Below are 12,640 nucleotides of genomic sequence, written 5' to 3'. Positions count from 1 at the left end.
TTGCTATCTCCAGATACAGATCGATCTCTCTATATATACACATCATGCACGTATGGCTGTACATTTTGCGGATCGAGCATGATCAGGTATCAGCTAGCGTTATTCTCAGATACTTGAGACACAATTAAAAGAACTACTACTACTACTCTCCAATCTGAATCTTGGTTGTAGCTGCTTGTTTTTGAAATTCAGATATATTCGACCCGGCGAAAATTCAGACAAGCTTCAGACTTTCAGTATTTTCAGTTCAGGTTCATCACTTGAAATGCTGAAAATACCAGTTCAACAAATTACACGTGTATTTCTCAGCAAAAGAAAGTCAAATATACAAAGACCGAGTTATAAACGTCAACGCCAACAGGTTATGACTTGCAGCATGCATTGATCTGATAAACCACTCCGCAAGCGATCAAATATATATAACTGAACCTATTATTCATAAGAAGATGGTTTTCCACTTTCTACCATATAGTGCAGTTGATAGTGTTAATTTGTGCTACTCAGAAGTCATAACACAACATACATAACATTACAAAGGTTCCTCTAGATTCCGGTTTATTCCTTAATTTTATACAGAAACTAACTTAAAAGTGCAACAAATAGTAAGTGCACACTGATCATCATATTACTCTCAAACTAACTTAAGTTCGTACCACTGATAATACACCAAACTAAATCATGTCAACATCCTCAATCATAATAAGCAGGGGTAAGCATTCCTCCAGCATTGTACTTTTCAATCAACTCGACATTGGCCTTGAATATCTCAAAGCGATGAGCCTTCTCCACTTCAATTTTCTATGTATGTTTGCTCCACTCCATCCACTGTTCGTGGCTCACCTTCATGGCCACTTACTTTATAGCCTCCTCGTCAGTCTGCTTAGAGCTCTTGAGCCTCTCATCGTAGCTCGTTTTCATGGTCTCCTCGCTAATGAGCTTAAAAAACTGTATGAGTCTTCTAGTATTATCAGGTATAACGAGCAGATTCAGATTAAATATCGGGTATTATGTAAACCATAAACAAGCATGACTTATATAACAGAAACATAGCGAGCCCCCGGTACTAGACCGTAGTTAGTCTAATACAGGAAACACTCGTGCAATACACATCGTATAAAAAACATGCTTTAGGTAAACATAACAAATTATGGATCTGACAATATCGTATAGAACTAAAAAATAGGTACGGTAAATTGCATATAAAATATTGCGTACCTTGTAGATACATGCCGGATATATCTACAGAACTAGTAGATTAATTAAAAAACCTATCTACCAATTACCTTGATGCGTACTCGTTTGAAATCATATATATTTGAAATCTTCTGGTATGCCACATGCCCTAAAGCTTGGGTGATCTCGATAGATCAAATTGTTAGCGACGATGATTCAATCTAGTCAAGGGACGTACTCTGGTCGGGTCAGATCTCCCAGGGCCAAAGTCGTTTAAGTATCCTCGTCGAAAAAAATCCTCGGCGACGAAGCTTAAGATGATGAGGATCCCGATCCATCGGAGAACGCACTTCGGTTGGGTCGAATCCCCCTATAGCCAAATTGTTTGTTGTCGGACAATCCGTCTTCTTGAACCCATCTCATCGAAACCTTGAAGCATCAAAATCCCCTACTAGGCGCGCCATTGTCGATGTTTTAGATCATGACTATGGTGTTTGCATAGTATGGAGATCATTGGTACCAGGGTATATGCGAGATTGAGATAAAAGAGACGAAGACAAGGATTTTTATACAGGTTCGAACCCCTTCACCAGAAGGTAATAACCCTACTCCTATTGGCCGAAGCTGGTGTTGCTCTTATTCATTAGAATCATATAAGTACAATATTTGAGATAACCTTTCTAGTCATCGTCAACTTGGCGGCATGGAACACCAACACGTAGTTGACGACGGGGTAGTCTTCCTCCTCAAATATGTACTCGGCGAGATCAGATATAGCGCTAGATCCCTCTTGTCGGCCTCTAATGGCACCAGATTGGATCTGTCTGGCTTATCTCTGATATCGGTGTCTGGTGGCATGTATTGGTGCCTATTCTGACTGAGCGTGTTAATTTGTATTGGCTTGTCTTTTTCTCTCCCCCTAGGAGGTTTTGTATTTATACCCATAGATATCCTCTTGTCCTTGTCCAAATAGAACTTGGAAAACAAATATGGATCCTGAACTCCTTTTATATACGAGGTATGATTCCGTATAAGACTTGTTATACAGTGGGTCCTACCGAGTTTAGTCGACTATTGGGTATGTGTTATCCATAACCCTATACATTGTTCTATTGTTACTATATATATGATAACTGTTACTCAAATATTGAATGATATTAAAATAGAAAAATAGTATGAGGAATCCAACCCAACTTCAAAACTGAGCAAAGCTTACCTTTAGGATGCAGGCAGGTCACTCATGCAAGAATATAAGCCGGACGCTACATAATACCACATGTTCCTTTGGGTCATCGATACCTCTCTCCAAATAACCAAATCCTCATATCCCTCATCTTGCTCATCTTATCCAGGAGTTCCCCCATCTCCCCTTATCTCAGGAGTTCTTAATGCTCCAGTACTTGGTTCCCTCTCCAGCTGTATCGTATCCAATAAGTAGCACAATATTGTCAATTGTTCTTTGGAATATCTGATTATGTCTCCATAATTTCTCACGAAGCCCAAGCCACTAGCATCACATCTTGCTCATCTTATCCAGGAGTTCCCCCATCTCCCCTTATCTCAGGAGTTCTTAATGCTCCAGTACTTGGTTCCCTCTCCAGCTGTATCGTATCCAATAAGTAGCACAATATTGTCAATTGTTCTTTGCAATATCTGATTATGTCTCCATAATTTCTCACGAAGCCCAAGCCACTAGCATCAATATACACTACAACCGGTTGAAGATTGACTGCATTAGCCCCTTCTCCCCTACCTCTGCGCGAGTAAAATCAGATATGCGGGCAACTTTTGCCTTGTACTTGCACCAGCATTTTTTGCACAGTATGGATAGCGCAAAGTTGTAGTGAGGCCATTCATCTGTATATACATGAGCACCTGGCATGCACTGCCACCACATACACAATTTCCATCCCAATGATTGCAATCCAATATTTATTATTCAGACAAAGATTGTAATGTTCTAGTTTACATGAAGTGCACAGACTCAACACTACCGACAACAGCAAACAGACCGCAAGTAGCTGCAAATTCAGAAAGTTCGTGGCAAGACTGTTATTTAGTGCACATAATATTGTCATATTAAAACGGGTATTAAATTAAGAAGTAGTAGTATGTATGGTTTGTTCACAATTTTTTCCACTTTTCATTTTTAACTCTAAGTAAACTCACTTTCATTTTTAACTCTAAGTGAACTCTCATATTGCTATGCACATTAATCCACAAACACATTAAAACAAACAGTGATATGGCATGTTTTTCTATGGACAACTTCAATGTTGTAAAGTTTTCAACTAATCTTGATTTTCATGAAATAAAATTATAATTCTTATAGAAGTATTGCGACCTTAGTTATTTGTGGATCAAACATGTTGTATGTTTTTAACTAATCTATATCTCCTATGGAGATGCTGATATCTTGTGTTGTTGAACAACAAACTTCTCTTAGTGAGTGGAACATGTAAATGGTAATTATATACTAATTTCTCAAAAAAATATGATCCCCTAGAAAGCACCCTCTTAGTGAGTGGAACATGAAAATGGTAATTATATATATTAATTTCCCAAAAAATATGAACCCCTATAAAGCACCCCTTGGGGGTTATTTATAGGTTTACAATCCGAGTTTCCAACCCTAGGATTGGTGGCCTTTTACCTTCTTTTTTTTTTTTTTACCTTTGATGAGATATTTACAGAGATATTTTTTTCTTTAGCCCTCTTAATTGGCCCATCGGCCTTAATGTATTACCCTTTAGTAGCTTAACTAACAATAATATCTAAAATGCATGCAACATTTACTCAAGCATAACTCAATGCCCTTTGCTACTAGACAATCCAATAGACAGATGCAAATGGGCATTTATATGAACTTGTACTACTATATGCAATATAGCTAATATGTGATTCTTGCATCACAGGAGGGAACTGTTTTTTATGATAAACAATCAACTTCATCCATCTCCCAAATAGACAAATCGGCAATAGTAATATTAACTGACCTGTTTGCTTGCACGATTTCTACTTGGTCTCCCTGCCATTGAATCAAACTTTGATGCATTGTTGATGGAATGCAACAATTAGCATGAATCCAATACCTTCCAAGCAACAAGCTATATGATCACTTTCCATCAATGACAGAAAATTGTAGGAATAGTCTTGCTCTCCACTGTTAACTCCACATTTAATACTCCCTTGGCATCTGATCAATTCCCACCAAAATCCTTGAGTACTATGTTGGTCTTGCTCAAATCTTCTGGTGTCTTCTCAAGCTTCCGATAAGTGGTATATGGCATCAAATTTACTGGAACTCTTCCATCAACCAACATCTTTGACAACGGCTTCCCATTGACAAAGCCCTTAATATATAAAGGCCTAAGATGTTGATGCTTAGTTTCTTCAGGCTTGTCAAATATTGCTTGTTGAGGTGACAACACTAACTACGCCATTGATACTTCAACAACCTCCTCATCGGATGTGGAAACTTTATATTCTGCAGGCAAAATAAAAACCATGTTTATAGAGGACGAAGTTCCTGCATTATCAATCTTGACAATTGTAATCTTCACGCGCCACTCCTTCCTTGGACTATTCAGTTGATGACTAATTTCTTCCTCCACTTCTTGCATCTGCTACCTATTCCTCAATCTTTGAACTCTTCTTTTTTGATTTTTAGTAGAAGTTTCACTAGGACACCATTGAGGTTACTGCCCTTTCTCTTCATGTTCTTCCTCTTCATATTCAAAATAATCTTCATGGATCGGATCCAATTGCTAATGAACTGGAAGCTTCTTTTGAATCAGTTGATGTGAACTTTTCATCTCATATCGGTCAGAAGAATTCTCCTGGTCATAAGCTATCTCTCCACCACTGCAACCCGAAAAATCTTCGGTAACCTCATCCCCTTATTCCAACAAAACCTGAAGAACTCACAATCCCAATGTGGGTCAAAACAATATCTATCATCTTCATAGTAGTTCTTTTCTTGCCTCTTCTGATATTTGTTGATCAAACTTGTTGAGTTAACCTTGGTCCGATGAATTACCCTGTTATTTTTTCCTTCAGATCTTCAGGGATGAACCATATTTAATGGAAAAAGATGTCCATCGATCTTCATCGACTTTTTACTATCATCAAATTTGACTTTCCTTTGTTCTATAGCTGATTGTATCTGTTGTCTGAAGACTTTGCACTCATTAGTATGATGAGATCCTGTATTGTGCCACTTGCAATATTTTCTCCTTTTCAACTCCTCGACTGATGGATTCATGTGATTCTGAGGCAACACGATCTGTTTCTCTTGCAATAGAAGATCAAATATCCTATTGGCTTTGTTGATGTCAAAATCAAATATTTACTCATTTCCAATATCTTTAACCCATTGACCAACAACTGTCATTTTTATCCTCGCCCATTCTATCAAGCTAATATCTGGATCTTCATCTTGATCTGAGTCAGAAGCCTAATTCCATACATTGTTAACATTGTTGGCCTTTTTAGTAAATTTTTCTGTCAAAGACTTCTGGAAGCGTTGTTTAAGAGCCGATACTTTTTGTACTAAATGAGCCAAGCTTTCAAAAGCAAATGAAGAAAATTTGTCTTTAATCGGCCCCCAACAATTCCTCAAATCAGCCAACTGTGAATCAATTAAACTCGGAGTATAACATCTACTCCTTATATCTCTGAATCTATGAATAAAATCTGGCACTGATTCATCAGATCTTTGCTTGATCGAAGTCAAATATGATAGCTTCATCTCCTGGATTCCAGCAAAGAAATACTCCCCCTATTCACTTTTGATCATCATATTTTCAAAAAAAATCATATTTGATCGTCATATTAGGTGGGGCTATGGCAGAAATGCTTCGTACGATGCATCGCATGTGTGCCTTGCTGCTTCATTGATAGAAATTTTGTTTAAGCATTTAATGCAGTCACAACCAAATATGATGATAAAAAATTAACCCCCCGAGGGGGGGTACTTGTGAAACTGCTTTTCCAAATCGACCCAACCTCTGATAGAATTAGGTGGTAACGACGAAAACCATGTAAATGGCGATCTAGATAAAGACAATGGAAAGAAATGGTGTGAGATCAGTTAAGACAACAAAAGAAAAAAATGTAAGAAAAAATATTGGAAACTCAAGACAGGCCATGACAAACCTAGAGTATATGCATTATGAGTTTGCAATCCTCTACATAAGATAAATCTGGTTGGCAAGCATTCAGTTTCCTCCCATAACTGAAGCTATAAAACAACACCCAAATACTCAAGGTTAATTAACTAATATGGCAATAAAGCAGCAAAAGTAAAATAATAGGAACAGTAGTGAACAAAGAAGCTGCACAGCAGCAATAGTTGTCACATGGTTTGCACAGCAAAATAGGGGGCATTGCAGGGGACAAAGGAGAGAGAAGTTGACAAGAAAACTTGTTGGACAACAAATATTAGCCAGTCAATCTAGCAACAATCATGTTCTAACTCGTCTTCCCTTCAATGAGAATGAATCTTCAAAAAAAAAAAAGCTTGCTCCATATCCCTATCCCTTAAAATCATCGTATGGCTCTATCGGACAGCAAAAGCATATCAACGATACAGAGCAGAACACAAAGGATGAGGGGACACGAAGAAAATATGCAGAGAGAGGTAAAGAACATTCCTCGTTAGGTGGAGGAAGCAGTAACGTGGTGGGCACTGATAACCTTAGCAAAGTCAACCCGTCGACCCTCGCTGCCATTAGCCAGGCAGAAGCGACCAACTACCGCCACGAGAACCTCGCAGCGAAGATAGAACTCCATGGCACCAGATTAAGTCTCAACTCTGATCTCTGGTAGCACACCACCAGATCGAAGAGTTGTACATTGGATTGGCCATTGAGCTCTGCTCCAACGGATCGACCCCCTCGTTGTCGTGTTGGAGCACCTCGAAAGGCAGGAGGCGGCGATGTTTGGGTGGCAAGAGGGAGATTGAGAGGAGATGAGGGTGGGAAGAAAGACGGTGACCATCGTTAGGTGCCGTGGGAAGGCAGGTTTGTCGATTTCTCTCCTCAACTGGAATGAGCAAGCCTAGCCTATTACTATAAAACAAAGTGTAAATTGCAGCACATAGATTTTTTTATTTTTTGGAACGGATTGAGTACCTCAGAAGCCTAGTGGTGAACTGGTGATGGATGTTCCATCATGATTAGCAAGGCCCTGATGAAAATTTCAATCGCACAATAAAATCAATCAGTGCCTTTGCATTGGGAATTTGGGGGTGACATGACACTATAGGAGAAGGCGGCTTACTCCTTCACGCAGGATCTTCATGGCGAATGAGCTGAGCAATTGAAGTGGCATTGCTTCTCCCCTCTGACTGATCAATGGAAGATGAGATTGATTTAGAGACCGAGTTTGGTTAACGACACGACCACGCCGAATTCATCAGGCAAGCAAATCATATATGCAACTGAGGGATACCGAAATCCAACAGGAGACTAGGGAAACTCTTTTAAACACTCCATCCATTTCTTACATGTGAATTAAATAGTTATAAAAAATTTTAAAAAATAATAAGATAAAATATGTGACTCCACGAACATTCAAGTTAAAATTCAAACTCTATCCCAAGAGACTTGCGAGGATAACCTACCTGCGTCGGTGGAGCCACCGTTGGGGACAGGCAGTTGGCTGCTCCGCCGGCCGCCGACGGCAAAGCTTTGGGCGCGGCAGCGCCGCGTCGGCGTCGAGTCGATCGCGACGGGACACGGGAGATCGATCGGTTTCTTTTGTGATTTTCCCTTTTGGTGGAATTGGGCTGGGTTTGACGTCGACTCGATCGCGACGACACACGGCCACACGGGAGATCGGTTCTTTTGTGTAGGGATAGAATTGGGCCGGATTGATCGGTGGGCTGATGATTGGCCCTTTTGAAATTCTATCTTAAGGACAGTTGCGGCCCACCCTGGCACCCTGCCTCTTTTGACCGTAGAATTTCTCTCCTTTTATTTTTTTGTGGGGGATGGGCACAATTTACTTTGCCTCTCATGTTTGGTTCAGCTAGATTGTGGCTGTACAGTCGTAGTGCTGCAGCTGTTCTAGTAGGACGCTTACTAGGTTCTGCTGATTGTGCAATGCTGTCACAACTAGTTATTTCGAACATATTCATACACAAGTATCATATCTGTCGATGACGAGATATCAATGTTGATTTTATTAATCTTAAAATATACCAGTCTAATTTTTCGAATGTGGTTATAAGAATAAGGTGTGTATGTGTGTTTATAGGGGTATGTGTGTACGTGTTGTGAGCGTCTACATGGGTTATCATAGTTTCTAAGAGAAAAAACAACATGCACCATAATTGAGCCTGTAGAATTTCTTGCAAAATTTCTGTCACTGTTCTCTTTTCCACTACAAGGTGTTAGTCTCGCTTGCATTGCCGGGCAACCTTGTCGGGCCATGCATCGACCGATCCTTGCAGCTCACGCAATACGCACGATTCCATCCATGTTTCTCTTAATTATATTAATCTCTCCAACTAATAATTAATTAATTGTTCATGCATGTGAAACTCAAAGCCAGAAAGCGACCATGTGTGTATATGTGCATGTGAATAGTGAACACATCATTCGTTTGGCATTATTATTAGTAAGTTAATTACGTTTCTCGATTCGATCACGGATGTAAACTAAAAGTCGATCGATCGATCGATCGTGCTCTTTATGAAAGCAGCACATATGTTGATGCATGGACGAAGTTGCATGCAACTAGCTATGGCCTATGGTGAAATAAGGCTGGATAATGTTTCAGACAAAGAAATGCCCTTCTTCAAAGCTGATCGAGAAAAACACCCGGGGGGTCTTCCGGCTAGCTCCACAAGGTGGTGGGCTAGACGATCCGGGTTCGAAGCCTCACCCCTTCTAATCATTTAATATTATTTGATATTAGATTCTTTCCTAATATTCGCGAATCAAAGCTGATCGAAAGGATGGGATTATTCTTGCCTTGATGGCAACGAAACTGTCTTTCTTAGTTTCTTTTCTCCATGAAAGAAAGCACATCAAGCATGCATGCAGAATGTAATTAATTAATTAATTAAGGAGGCCATCAATCATACAACCTCAGATATAAGACGGATGATCGAGATCATATACATCACACATGTACGGCTGCGACGATTACAGTTGCAGAGAATGATCTGGCTGAAACCGATACTTCGGAGACACACAACAAACTACTCCTTTGTAAGTTAAACAATTCTAACTTAACCATCATGTTCTAAAAACTGATTATGCTTATACATCCATCATTAGAAATTCTTTTATGATATATAGTTCACATGTTATTAAATTTTTAAAATTTGATTATTAAAGTTAGAAATGTTTAACTAAAAACATAAACTAATTTAAGACGAAAGGAGGGAGTACACTAATCTCCAAAGTTATCATGGATTAATTCTAGCTCTACTGCTTGTAATTTTTTTTTGAGGTAACGGGAAGGAGCTCTGCCATCTGATTGGTAATAGATGCAGCAAAAGCAACTTAATTAGCGGTTTACATAGTACTGTTTGTTGCTCGATGACAAAGAGATGAGACTGACACTGACTCTGTGTTTAACTGCCATGTGTGTTTTAACCTTTGTGTTAATTACTTCATCGTACCAAAAGTCAATAGATTAGTTGGATGAGTGCAACCTACCCCCACTGAAAGCCAAAGTGTGGTACGGCTAGACAGCAGACAGTTGGACACCAGATGAAAATATATGACGATGGCACCTTTATTTTCCCTATCTACTTCTGTAAAAATGTAAATTAGTCTCAGAGCTCTGGAAACTAACCAAATAATTAACCTACCACTAGTTAACGTTTAAACTCTACTAAGTCACAAAGCCGCTGCTAGACGGAGCATATTACTACCTCCGGTTTTCAGTAGGTAACAATGCTAACTTTTTAACACGTGTTTTATTATTCGGCTTATTGAAATATTACACTATTATTCTTATTTGTCAGAGAATGAACTCCTCCACTGGGGAACCGTGAGGCCCCCCTTTGTGAGTTCGGCCGGGGGCAGCGGGTGAGATTCGAGGGCTTGGTGAGCGAAGCTGTGCCATCTTGAGGGAGTTATCCCCTCCAAGATGATGAGACAAAATGAGTTTATACAGGTTCGGGCCGCAGAGAAGCGTAATACCCTACTCCTGTGCTTAGCTGATCTTGTGAGAAATTACAAGATCTCTTTGTTGGGGTAGAAGGTGTTGATCATCAGGGGCTCCAGCCCCCCCTCCTACTAGGCTTGGACCTCCTTTTATATCTCAAGGGGTTACCAATGGACCAAAAGACATAACTTAGGGGAGAAGGATTACAATCTTTCCATTAAATGCATGTCTTGTCTCTTGACTTGGGAAGCAAGCGCACGTCATCTTGATGACGAGGCCTGTCAAATCTTGCCGCCTGACACGGGGGGTGCCCCTGTCAGTCACCATTTAATGGGTGAGGACTTCTGGGCCCCTATTACACCGGGAAACGGGAGTCTTGCTTTGACCAGAGCGGGAGGACCGACTCCGGCTGGGATAAGAGGATGAGAACCTCTCACCATCATTATTTGATGGGACATGTCAGGCTGCACGTCGCCTGACACACGAGCAGCGCACAGGCGCACTACCCCAGTCCCATCGGTCATTCTACCGGTCACAGACCGGTTGAGTGCATGGCACACCGCATTAAATGCGGCGTGGCGTGACTACTCGGGCCGCCATAAATGCGGGTAGGTGGGCACCTGGACGCGGACACTTAACCCACCGTACATGGTGACCTAGAGAGGGGGTCAGGGGAGATCGACCCCTAGTCACGGGAGGGGACGGCCGCCGCCCGACCTCGGGCCCGATCCCCCCTCGGGGGAGGGCCACGTGGCGCCTGGAGCAGCCTTCTCCCTCTAGTCTCGGCCAGGGAGTGGCCGCCCCACCTCGGGCCTGACTCCCCTCGGGGGAGGGCCGCGTGGCATCGGGGGGTAGCCTCCTCCATCCAGTCTCTAGGAAGGAGTGGCCGCCACCCCACCTCGGGCCTGATTCCCCCCCTGGGGGAGGGCCACGTGGCCTCGGAGGGCAGCCTCTTCCGACTAGTCTTTGGGAAGGAGTGGCCGCCACCCCACCTCGGGCCTAACTCCCCTCCGGGGAGGGCCACGTGGCATCGGGGGGCAGCCTCCTCCGACTAGTCTTTGGGAAGGAGTGGCCGCCACCCCACCTCGGGCCTGACTCCCCTCTAGGGAGGGTCACGTGGCATCGGGGGGCGGCCTCCTCCCTCTAGAACTAATACCCTCGGGCCCATATCACCGACAGTAGCCCTCGGCGTTAGCCCTGACCAAAACTTTTCCCAGGTGGTCAAGGTTAACGCCACTCTCCTAGTCTGATGATATGTGGGCCCGGTCTCTTCTTCTTTCTTTGCTGGCAGTAGGACCCATGCGCCTTTTTCGCCCCAGCCTGAGGGCGACTCGCCAGCTCGTACCTTAGGCTGTGAACTTATTTTCTGTATATATTCAGCAAACGTTGTTAGATTCTCTCAGGCCCGCGACCTCACGTCGCGTACCTCGCTTGCCCCTGCCTCTTGTTAACCTCTGTTCGTGTTTTACTTCATCTATTCAACCGATTATTTTCGCGTGAGTGTGAGGACTGAACTTTCCATAGCCAGCAATCTTCACCCGCGATCAAGCTAAGCTGGGCGCCGTAGCCAGCCGACGGGGCCAAAGCCAGCCGCTACGGAAGAGTTAGCACAGGGGGCCCCAGGCGTCGACGGTACCCAAAGCTCGATGCAGGGCTAGGATAGAGCTAGGAATCGTAGCCACCACACTTTTAGCAAAAAATCGTTTGGATGGATAAAGCGAATACAAACTTTTTGTTACCTAGGGAGGCAAGCCAGCGCTTGACACGTGGGTACCGCGGGACCGCGAGGAAGAGATGAGAGATAAATATAAGCAATAATAATTCTATGCAAACGATTATCTTCGCACGAGTGCGAGGACTAAATTTTCCATAGCCAACAATCTTCACCCACGATCAAGCCAAGCTAGGCGTTGTAGCCAGCCGGCGGGGCCAAAGCCAGCCGCTACGGAAGAGCCAGCACAGGGGGCCCTAGACGTGGACGGCGCCCAGAGCTCGTCGCAGGGCTAGGATGGAGCTAGGAATCGTAGCCCCCCACACTTATAGCAAAGAATCGCTTGTACGAATGAAGCAAACACAAACCTTGGTTGCATGTCGTGACCTTTCAAACCGTTAGCTCAAAGAGGGCCTCCCACCATGGGTTCCTAACCATTTGGGAAGCTTGCGACCACTTAGCAAACGCTGCGACCACTTAGCAAACGAGGTCAGGTTCCCATGAGCCTGCATCCCCACGCTACACATTCTGTTCGCTCTTTCCTTTCGGTGGCCTCCTTCCAATCTCTTTTCCTCCCACATGGACGATTACTTCCGCACGAGTGTGAGAGCCGAAAAACTCCAGAGCCAA

At 42.7% G+C, this 12,640-nt stretch overlaps 1 long non-coding RNA gene across 1 annotated transcript; it reads right to left on the bottom strand.

Annotated features, from left to right (window-relative positions):
• Nucleotides 1-464: 464 nt before the first annotated feature.
• Nucleotides 465-7,922, bottom strand: LOC127778811 (uncharacterized). The gene is made up of 4 exons (XR_008018573.1): nt 7,799-7,922; nt 7,456-7,522; nt 7,308-7,362; nt 465-928 (listed from the first exon to the last, which is right to left on the bottom strand). It is a non-coding gene; the product is annotated as an uncharacterized LOC127778811 (long non-coding RNA).
• Nucleotides 7,923-12,640: the final 4,718 nt, after the last annotated feature.

The sequence above is a fragment of the Oryza glaberrima genome, chromosome 7 (assembly GCF_000147395.1).
Source record: "Oryza glaberrima chromosome 7, OglaRS2, whole genome shotgun sequence".
Lineage (NCBI taxonomy): Eukaryota > Viridiplantae > Streptophyta > Magnoliopsida > Poales > Poaceae > Oryza > Oryza glaberrima.
Note: the sequence above shows the minus strand (reverse complement) of the source record. Positions and strands in the feature narration are given on the sequence as shown.